Source organism: Panulirus ornatus, chromosome 18 (assembly GCF_036320965.1).
Source record: "Panulirus ornatus isolate Po-2019 chromosome 18, ASM3632096v1, whole genome shotgun sequence".
NCBI lineage: Eukaryota > Metazoa > Arthropoda > Malacostraca > Decapoda > Palinuridae > Panulirus > Panulirus ornatus.
The window spans coordinates 26,192,297-26,202,296 of record NC_092241.1 but is presented as its reverse complement, the minus strand read 5'-3'; positions in this window follow the sequence as shown (position 1 = coordinate 26,202,296).

Here is a 10,000-nt window from a genome sequence, read left to right as displayed (position 1 = left end):
AACCCCGAAAGACCATTGAGGAAGTTAATTACAGAGCTATTGAGATCGTTCATAACTCGAGCGTCTACCACATTCTAATTCTCTATCATTATCACTCAACCCCCCTTCCCACTTCACTTAAACCCCCTTCCCAAGTTATCCCCCTTTTTTCTGTGGTCATACAGGTCTTCCCAGGCTTCTTCCCATCACGTTTACAGTATTTGATAAGGATTTTTAGGTTACAATAACTGACAGGGGTTGTGTGTGTTACAGACGTTAAATACAGTATGCATAACGCATTACAAGTTAGTTTCATAGGCTAAGAAATCGAAGAGAAATTCTGTTTTCCCTGTCTTAGATCATTCTTCTTAATGGTATGTGATGAGAGAAGTCTGGTTTGCTTTCCGTAAATTCCGCAATTGATCCATGATACTCCTGATCACACGAAAACTGAAGCTTATGTGACACACTCGATTACACGACGATTGATCACTAGGTGACAAACTTGATTACACGAAGACTGATTATGTGATACACTGATCACACGAAGAATGATTATGTGATGCAGTGATCACACGAAGATTGATCGCTATGTTACCTTCTTCTTTCTTAGAACAGCTAACCTGTGGAATTCCCTTCCCTCTTTCATGTTTCCTTTCTTCCTAAAACATTTCTACATTCAAGGATCAGGCTTATTAACATCTGCAGAGACCCGACTAATTACTATACAATTCTATTTTCTCCTGGTTTTATTTTGCGCCCTAGATGGCCTTGAATAGTGTATGTTTTGCCCTGGTCTTGTCAATCACTATGAAAAGAAAGTCAACCTGACTATCAAAAAAGTTCCTGCAAGTATCATAATCTTGGACAGGATTACGTAATTGCGAAATGAGAATAATTTCCCACACACACACTTGTCATCCTTGAAATCTCTCTCCTTTCTTACGTGTCTGCTTTGAAATGATTGTGGAAGCCTTATGAAATGAGCATAAACGACCATCCGTGTATTGTGATCATTTATTTTAGTAAAATTTCACATCGTACGTATAATTCATCCCTCTAGCATTTCTTATCGAAGTACAAAGGTGATTACTGGACAGAGGTACGAGAATCATATTAGACTATGCTACATACTTGGGAGACTCGGTAAAGTATAATCCTTAAACTTGATATCAAGCTGAGAAGAAGTCCTTGCTGATGGAAAATAATATCATAAGGGACTTGTCGCAATTTTATCATTGCACTGGCCACAATTGTTTGTGTTGTGAGAACAACAACCCGTGAAGTGGACGAGACGCTCTCCGCCGATAGATATAGTGTACATCTACCACGATAGATATCTAACCCATCACTGGTTATAGATGAAGGTTAGATCCAGTGTTTGTGTGCCACAAAAAAAAATGAAAGAAATCTACATTCATCGTTATTTTGCCCATTGTTTGAATAGCATAAATGATGATTGAGTACGAGAGTGAACACTAAGATGGTTGTATATGTGCAACGTACGAGTTACATTGATGGTTATGGGACAAAGTTGCAGATGCTAGCAATTCACCTTCATGCCCTCAGCCGCTACACACGTAAATGTAGATTGGAGTTTAGTTAGTGGAGCCTCGAATGGACCATAAACATGGTTCAGAGAGTGTATGATCTTTGAGTTACCTCTAATAACTGAAGAAGGTGTTGAAGGCTTTTCTAATGATGGGTATAACTTGACGTTAAAGGCCTAAATGATCCTAGAAGTTGACAGCTCTAAAGTCCAAATAACCAATCAACTAACTGGGAGCAGCCCATATATGCAGTGAGAACGTAATTCGTCTTAGAATTGCCTTGAACACCTGCAAAAGGTGTTCAAGATTTTTCGATTGATGGTTATGACTTGACCATGACAGTCTAAACGACATAGGCAGTTAATATCCCTATAGCTCAAATAATAATCCATCAAATGATGCGAAAAACGTGTGAGGTATGTTTCTTTTTCTTATTGATAGCAAGATTCTGGCTTAATGAACTTTAGATTTTGTTGGCCACTATATTCATCATACACACAGCTGGTGTGAAAAGTTAGTTAGGTCCGGGAATATATGTATGTGTGTGTGTGTGTGTGTGTGTGTGTGTGTGTGTGTGTTGTGTGTGTGTGTGTGTGGAGCGGGGGGCTGGAAATCCTCCCCTCGAGTTTTTACTTTTCCTAAAGAAGGAACTGCGAAGGGGGCCAAATGACGACTTTCCCTCTTAGGCTCAGTCCTCTGTTCTTACGCTACCTCCCTAACGTGGGAAATGGCGAATATATATATATATATATATATATATATATATATATATATATATATATATATATATACATCGAATGCTGACAGTTTGTTATGTATGTAAGTAAACATCATCATACACTTCCTCTACGTACATGTAACTATGTGGTCCTGCGTCCGTCGCTCTTTTTCTTTTTCCATTAATCGCTGGCTGTGTGATCTCTCCGAATTAACAGTCACAGCACACGGGCCCTCGGCTTAAGGAAGTGGAAAAACTTGACCAGTGAGGAGTTCTTGGCTGCCTGGAGTTGTTTGGTTTGATGGCCTTCAGTCCTCCTCCCCCCATGGTATGTACTCTTTATAACTAACAGATACTTTATGATTTTCCCTCTTTTTTAATTACTTTCCATTACTTAATGGTGATTCACTTGTTTGATCTGTTAGGCATAGATTTCTCTTCAGATATTTGCTTGCTTTGGGTTCATGTTATGTACACGTATACTCGTATGAATACATTAATTTCCTGATTGTATGCAAGAATTCCTGAACCAGTTACATTTCCTGTGCCAATTTATTCCAGTTGCTTTTAGACGTCCAGTGTTAATAGAATCAGTCGTCATATCACCATGATAAAAAGAATAGCCTTAACGAGAATGCTGTTCTGCCCCAGTTACCATTATAGTTTCTGAAGCGATTGACAGATAAAAACATGCTTAAAAACGCCGTGGACGAATGCTTTATTGTCCCACAAAATACGATACAACTGCTATCCTCAATTTCCTTGTTCCTTAATGGCGATTAAGGTTTAATTAGTATAAAACTGTTCTTTAATATATATATATATATATATATATATATATATATATATATATATATATATATATATATATATATATATATATATATTCCTGGGGATAGGGGAGAAAGAATACTTCCCACGTATTCCCTGCGTGTCGTAGAAGGCGACTAAAAGGGAAGGGATCGGGGGGCTGGAAATCTTCCCCCTTTTTTTTTTTTTTTTTTTCCAAAGGAAGGAACAGAGAAGGGGGCTGGGTGAGGATATTCCCTCAGAGGCCCAGTCCTCTGTTCTTAACGCTACCTCGCTGAGGCGGGAAATGGCGAATATTATGAATGAAAGAAATATATATATATATATACATATATTATACTTAATCGCCGTCTCCCGAGTCAGCGAGGTAGCGCAAGGAAACAGACGAAAGAAAGGTGCAACCCACCCACATACACATGTATATACATAAACGCCCACACACGCACATATACATACCTATACATTTCAACGTATACATACACATACATAAACATATATACACACGTACATATTCATACTTGCTGCCTTTATCCATTCTCGTCACCACCCCGCCACACATGAAATAGCATCCCCCCGGCGAGGTAACGCTAGGAAAAGACAACAAAGGCCACATTCGTTCACATTAAGTCTCTAGCCGTCATGTATAATGCACCGAAACCACAGCTCCCTTTCCACATCAAGGCCCCACAAAACTTTCCATGGTTTACCCCAGACGCTTCACATGCCCTGGTTTAATCCTTTGACAGCACGTCCACCTCGTTATACCACATCGTTCCAATTCACTCTATTCCTTGCACGCCTTTCACCCTCCTCTACAGTCAGGGCCCGATCGTTCAAAATCAATTTCACTCCATCCTTCCACCTCCAATTTGGTCTCCCGCTTCTCCTCGTTCCCTCTACCTCTGACACATATATCCTCTTTGTCAATCTTTCCTCACTCATTTTCTCCATGTAACCAAACAATTTCAACACACCCTCTTCTGCTCTCACAACTGGCCGCGTGATCAGATATATTCCCTTTTGTCCACGGGGAAATGAAACACGATGAGTTCCCAAGTGCACTTTCGCATAATGATCTCATAATCAGAGGAGATACAAGAAAGAAATATACCAGTCAGTTGATATACAACGAAGACACGTAGCTAGGACGCCATTTGGTAAACAAGTGACTACCCGAATGGAGGTCGAGTGCGTTCAAGTCTGGCAACATGTGTATCATGAAATTTATTATGTGGATAAGAAAGGGAACTGTTTACAACTTTTATCAACAATTAAGCTATCCAATTCATATCGTCCTTCACTAATGTTAAAATTCTATGTGTATCCGGTAATAGGAGATTCATTGATATTTCTAATGGTACATAGTTAGTTAATAGTTAATAGCTGAGATGGCATTCCTCCAAGCAGTGCAATGATCATATGTTTATGGTGCTTAAGTCTAACGAAAAGATCTTTAAGCAACATAGATATACATCTATAACCAAGAATAAGAAAATATATCAACTCATGCAAGGAAAACCAAGATATAATTTAAGAAAAACCTCCCGTTATTTTCCTTGAAAGATGTTGGATAACGTAAAGCTGAATATCTGTATGAAAACTTTCCAAATTTAGATACTATGAATTCCCCTTGGATTTCAATATCGCAGTTAAAAACTCCTTTTATATAACTGAAAACCCTTTTTCATATAAAAGCGTCTAATTTCAAGTTATAATACATCTAATGCCGTAAGCCTGAGGATTGTATACCAAACTTTGTATAACAAATGACTCAAGATAGAGTTGGCAGGATGTACGAGTTGCTGTAGAGAGCCTTTGAAAAGAAACCTTTCAATATCACCTACGTCAGAATAAATATACATCACTACCATACGTAAAACTGATCAGAAGAAGCATATCCATAAACATACACAAAAACATTCCCCAAAACGTACACAAACACACACACGCACAAATCAGTGCACTGGTCAATACGCATAAACACAATAACACAAACGTAGCCAGGCTATGAGGAAGTAATCATGGACATGATCATAATTGCTTCAATTACTAGACAATGGATTTCAAAATGTGTAACAACGAGACCTTCTTCTAAAAGTCGCAGCGTTATTTAAACTTCACTCCACTATTTATAGACCAATGCATCATCTCTTGTCCAAATGTCGACCTCACGTATCACCCATTAACGAAAGATAACTAATAATCCAAACATTCTGTCAACAAAATGTCAAGTTGTTTAGTCATTCTAATTCCCCTTCGATATATCATTTGTTATCTAAACTGGATTTTATTTTTCTTATCCAGGGATCACATTTTCGTCATCCAGCCTTCATGACATCAACCGAAGATATTCCGTCATCCTATCATTTTGTTATCCAAAGATGACACAAAGCTGGCTCTCATCCAAGTGACGCAACCTCGTCTACTATTCAATCTAAATATTGATATTCTATTCCCTTGCCGGATATGGTCACGTCATCATCAAACGCCCACCGTCATCTTGAAGCTACTCCATCATCAGGCTCTTATCTCATGGTCTTTTCGTCAGCCAGAGGGCATAACATCCAACGACTCCCTACCCCGTCATCCAAAGTTTCTCCATCATCCGTCCACAGCATCCAAGACACAAGATCACTTATCTACGATTCTTCTTTTCATTGCCCAGCATCTGCTCTCTCTCTCTCTCTCTCTCTCTCTCTCTCTCTCTCTCTCTCTCTCTCTCTCTGTGTGTATTCTTCTATCTCTTAGCTGTTCACAAGTATCATCCTGATTCTGTGATTATTTTCACTATTTCCTAAGCCCTGGAGTTTCCTCTCGTTCCCCATAACCTGAGATGTCGTCATTCCTATGGTCTCCTCTCTGAACATTAGAGTCAACTTCGCAAGGTGTGATTCACTGCTGATATCCCTCCCTATCCTACTGTGTTGACGGTGGCGCATAGTTGGTCTACCCAGGGTCGAGCCCACACTGATACGACTCCTGGTCGCTGTATTCAGTCCACAATCTACCCAAGTGTTCATCCTCCTATAAGGTCTAAGAGATACATTGGATACATGCCTTGGTGCAGGATATATATATATATATATATATATATATATATATATATATATATATATATATATATATATATATATATATATATATATATCCCTGGGGATAGGGGAGAAAGAATACTTCCCACGTATTCCCTGCGTGTCGTAGAAGGCGACTAAAAGGGGAGGGAGCGGGGGGCTGGAAATCCTCCCCTCTTGTTTTTTTTTTTTTTAATTTTCCAAAAGAAGGAACAGAGAAGGGGGCCAGGTGAGGATATTCCCTCAAGAGGCCCAGTCCTCTGTTCTTAACGCTACCTTGCTAACGCGGGAAATGGCAAATAGTTTGAAAGAAAAAAGAAAGATATATATATATATATATATATATATATATATATATATATATATATGATAAGATGGCCTTGATTAGGGCATTTTGTTGTCCGTGCCGTCTCTGCTAACGCAAAGAAATCAGTATCTAGTCATCCTTTATGATGGAAATCTTACTTAGCCATTCAAAGACCAGTCCATCACCTACATGTCCCTCGTTCATTTAAACATTTAAAGCTCAGTCCATCATGCAGTAGTCCCCCCGTACTCGTTCTCGCTTTTTTTTTTTACGAAGAAAACGGGTCAAGTTCTAAACTAACGCAACCCAGTTCTGCAAATGGCTTATCTAATGGTTAAAGATTAGCCATACGGCCCTCTGATGAAATGTATCCTGATATAGTGAACTGTGAAGAGTTACAAACTGCTAAAGTATCTTAGTTTATATAATGTATCATTATAGTAAGTCACATATGCACGTTAAGCATCAATATAATTAAGTAAATATCTGTGTTTATAATGTTTCACGTAGATATGATAACCGAGTCATAAGGTCTCAGCGTTCATGCTATAAATGATAAATGAATAAGTGAAGCTATATAGGGAACGTTGATAATCTGTTTGGTAGCACATTCACCATCATTTACCGGAACAAATTATCTAGAATTAATCTTTTTTCCTCCGTTTCTAAATTTAGATGACGTTTGCATCATTACACCCTATTAAAAGGAGATATATTTGTTGATAAACAGTTGGACCGTGAACACTTCGATAACCCTAAATGGCTTTAAGAAAGGCTAAGATACGCTTCATAGTCCTGCTTTTGTAGGCGAGTCTACTGCATTTAGAAAGTTAAATCACAAAGTGTGAAACATATCAAAAATATAATTCCATTTATCAGTGATCTAGAGTTCCTCTGGCTGAAATTTGAATAATAAATTACAGTTGCGAGAAACGATTAGAATATCATGCATTAAACAAAGTAGATTTTTTTTTCTTTTTTTTCTTTGAGATACCCGCGGATACGCTCAGCTAGCAAACCACGCCACACCTCCACGCCACCACCGCGGCTGCCTCTGACCCCCGTGTGATTAATATCGCCTCATCAGGCGCGTGAAAGGCAACAATCCGTGGATCACATTTTTACATCTAGTAATTGGCTGTTGTTCTCGCTCTGCTCCAACCCCGGGTCTTCAATAATATCGACCTACAGGTGTGAGTGACGGCCGAGTGATGCCTCTTATCACGGCCTAACTGTTGACTAATCACTGATTGCCACATGATAGACTGATTGATGGCCACACGCCCTCATCACTCACCGGGGAATTGTTGGCTTCACCCGGCTTGAAGCTGTGGTTAGCAGAGGCGACTCCTCCGGATTTATGACGCTCATGTTCCTGGTATGTTGTAATCCATCTTGCCTTCAGTTTATCACTTCTGTTCTCTCGTAATTCTCTCCTAACATCCTCGAGTTTCTACTCTCTCTCTCTCTCTCTCTCTCTCTCTCTCTCTCTCTCTCATCTATCTCTATCTCTCAGCTCCGGGACGGGAATGGATCCCAGCCATCGTCATGATGAAAACAGCGAGCGATAGGCGTTAACAGGAGGCAACGTCTGGACAAAAGCAAAATTGGCAGACACTCACCAAATGGCAAGTATGATACCAGTGCACAAAAGGAGGAGGATCTATGCTTTAACCTGAACAGAATGAACACTGAGCTTGACTTCACATTTAAGAAAATTCTGTGAAAAGGTGATAGAATGACACATACCACATCTTTTCCTCAAAAACAACTATGAAAACGAAGGTCAAAGTAGAATCGTACAGTGAAACTTTCGCAAGGCCAATCATCATCTCATTACACTCACACATATTGACTCGATCTAAGGAAATCGAATGGATACTATTTTTTCCCAATTTTGCTAAGGCATCTGACAAGGTAAATCAAAGAGAATCTATAGAAAAAAAAAAAAAGTAGCGAAGATAGTAAGGTGGGTCAAAAACTTTTCAACTAACAGAAGACTCACCGCAGAAGCAAATAGAACCACAGGTGATGGAGATGTTCTTCAGTCGTGGACACCACGAGCAACGGTGTTTGCCTCAGTTCTCTTAATGATATCACACACAGACGGAGGAATGATATCACACAGAGTAAGAAGAGTAAGCAAAGTCAGGTGCTTTGTTGATGACACAAGCGGAAGCAAAATGAAACGACCAGAAGCCGACCGAAAAAAGGAGATGCACAAGGACTTAGGTATGACCTACAAATGGGCAGGAGTGAACGTGAAGGAATGCAACGAATACAGAGTTAAGCATACAAGTTTATGGAACGATAACCAACGGAAATGACACCGAAAAGTGAGTGAATGTGAAGCAAACGTGTCTTCATAGATGACAAACTCAGATCTCAGACATCATTCTGATAAGACAATACTATTAAACCAAGTAATGAAACAGAAACTATTGAGGAAAAAGAAACAATACTGAATACCTTTATGTCGTATAGTCCTAAAACTATGGAGATAAATAAGTTAAGGAGAATACAGAAGTATACTTCACAAGCGTAATCGAAGGTGATGGAATATATGATTCACTTGAAAGGCTGAATGAACTGGAACTTCATAACTTAGAAAGAGGAAGAGAAAAGTATATATATGATGCTCTACGCTGAGTAACAAATGGAAGTGATAAAGGAAAGTCGAAAGAATGTAAAAGCCTCACAACAAGAAATCTATACAATGGATGACTCCCTCACTCACAAATCCCTCCTCAACTCTGGAGCCTTTCTAAGCAGAACCTGCCTTTCGTCGTGAAAACACCTTTATAAACACCGTCCATCCGTCGTCGTCCTCAGCAAGCGTACGTCATCGCTCGGGGAGGGGATGACCCTCGATCTCCGTCCTCTTTACGCCGCCATGCCCTAAGATGTTCATTGTAAACCATGGTAAGGTTATACAGTGGCCACATCCCTCCTCCCCTTCTGAGTCACACTGGGTGTTATTAAGTACCGAGACGTCTCACCATCAGCAGCCTCGACGCCTGACATGTCGGTCACCCGTCAGATGTGACACGTCGATCACCCGTCGGATGCGACACGTCGGTCACCCGTCGGATGTGACACGTCGGTCACCCGTCGGATGCGACACGTCGGTCACCCGTCGGATGCGACACGTCGGTCACCCGTCGGATGCGACACGTCGGTCACCCGTCAGATGTGACACGTCGATCACCCGTCGGATGCGACACGTCGGTCACCCGTCGGATGTGACACGTCGGTCACCCGTCGGATGCGACACGTCGGTCACCCGTCGGATGCGACACGTCGGTCACCCGTCGGACGCGACACGTCGGTCACCCGTCGGATGTAACACGTCGGTCACCCGTCGGATGTGACACGTCGGTCACCCGTCGGATGCGACACGTCGGTCACCCGTCGGATGCGACACGTCGGTCACCCGTCGGATATGACACGTCGGTCACCCGTGGGATGTAACACGTTGATCACCCGTCGGATGCGACACGTCGGTCACCCGTCGGACGTGACACGTCAGTCACCCGTGGAATGTAACACGTTGGTCACCCGTCGG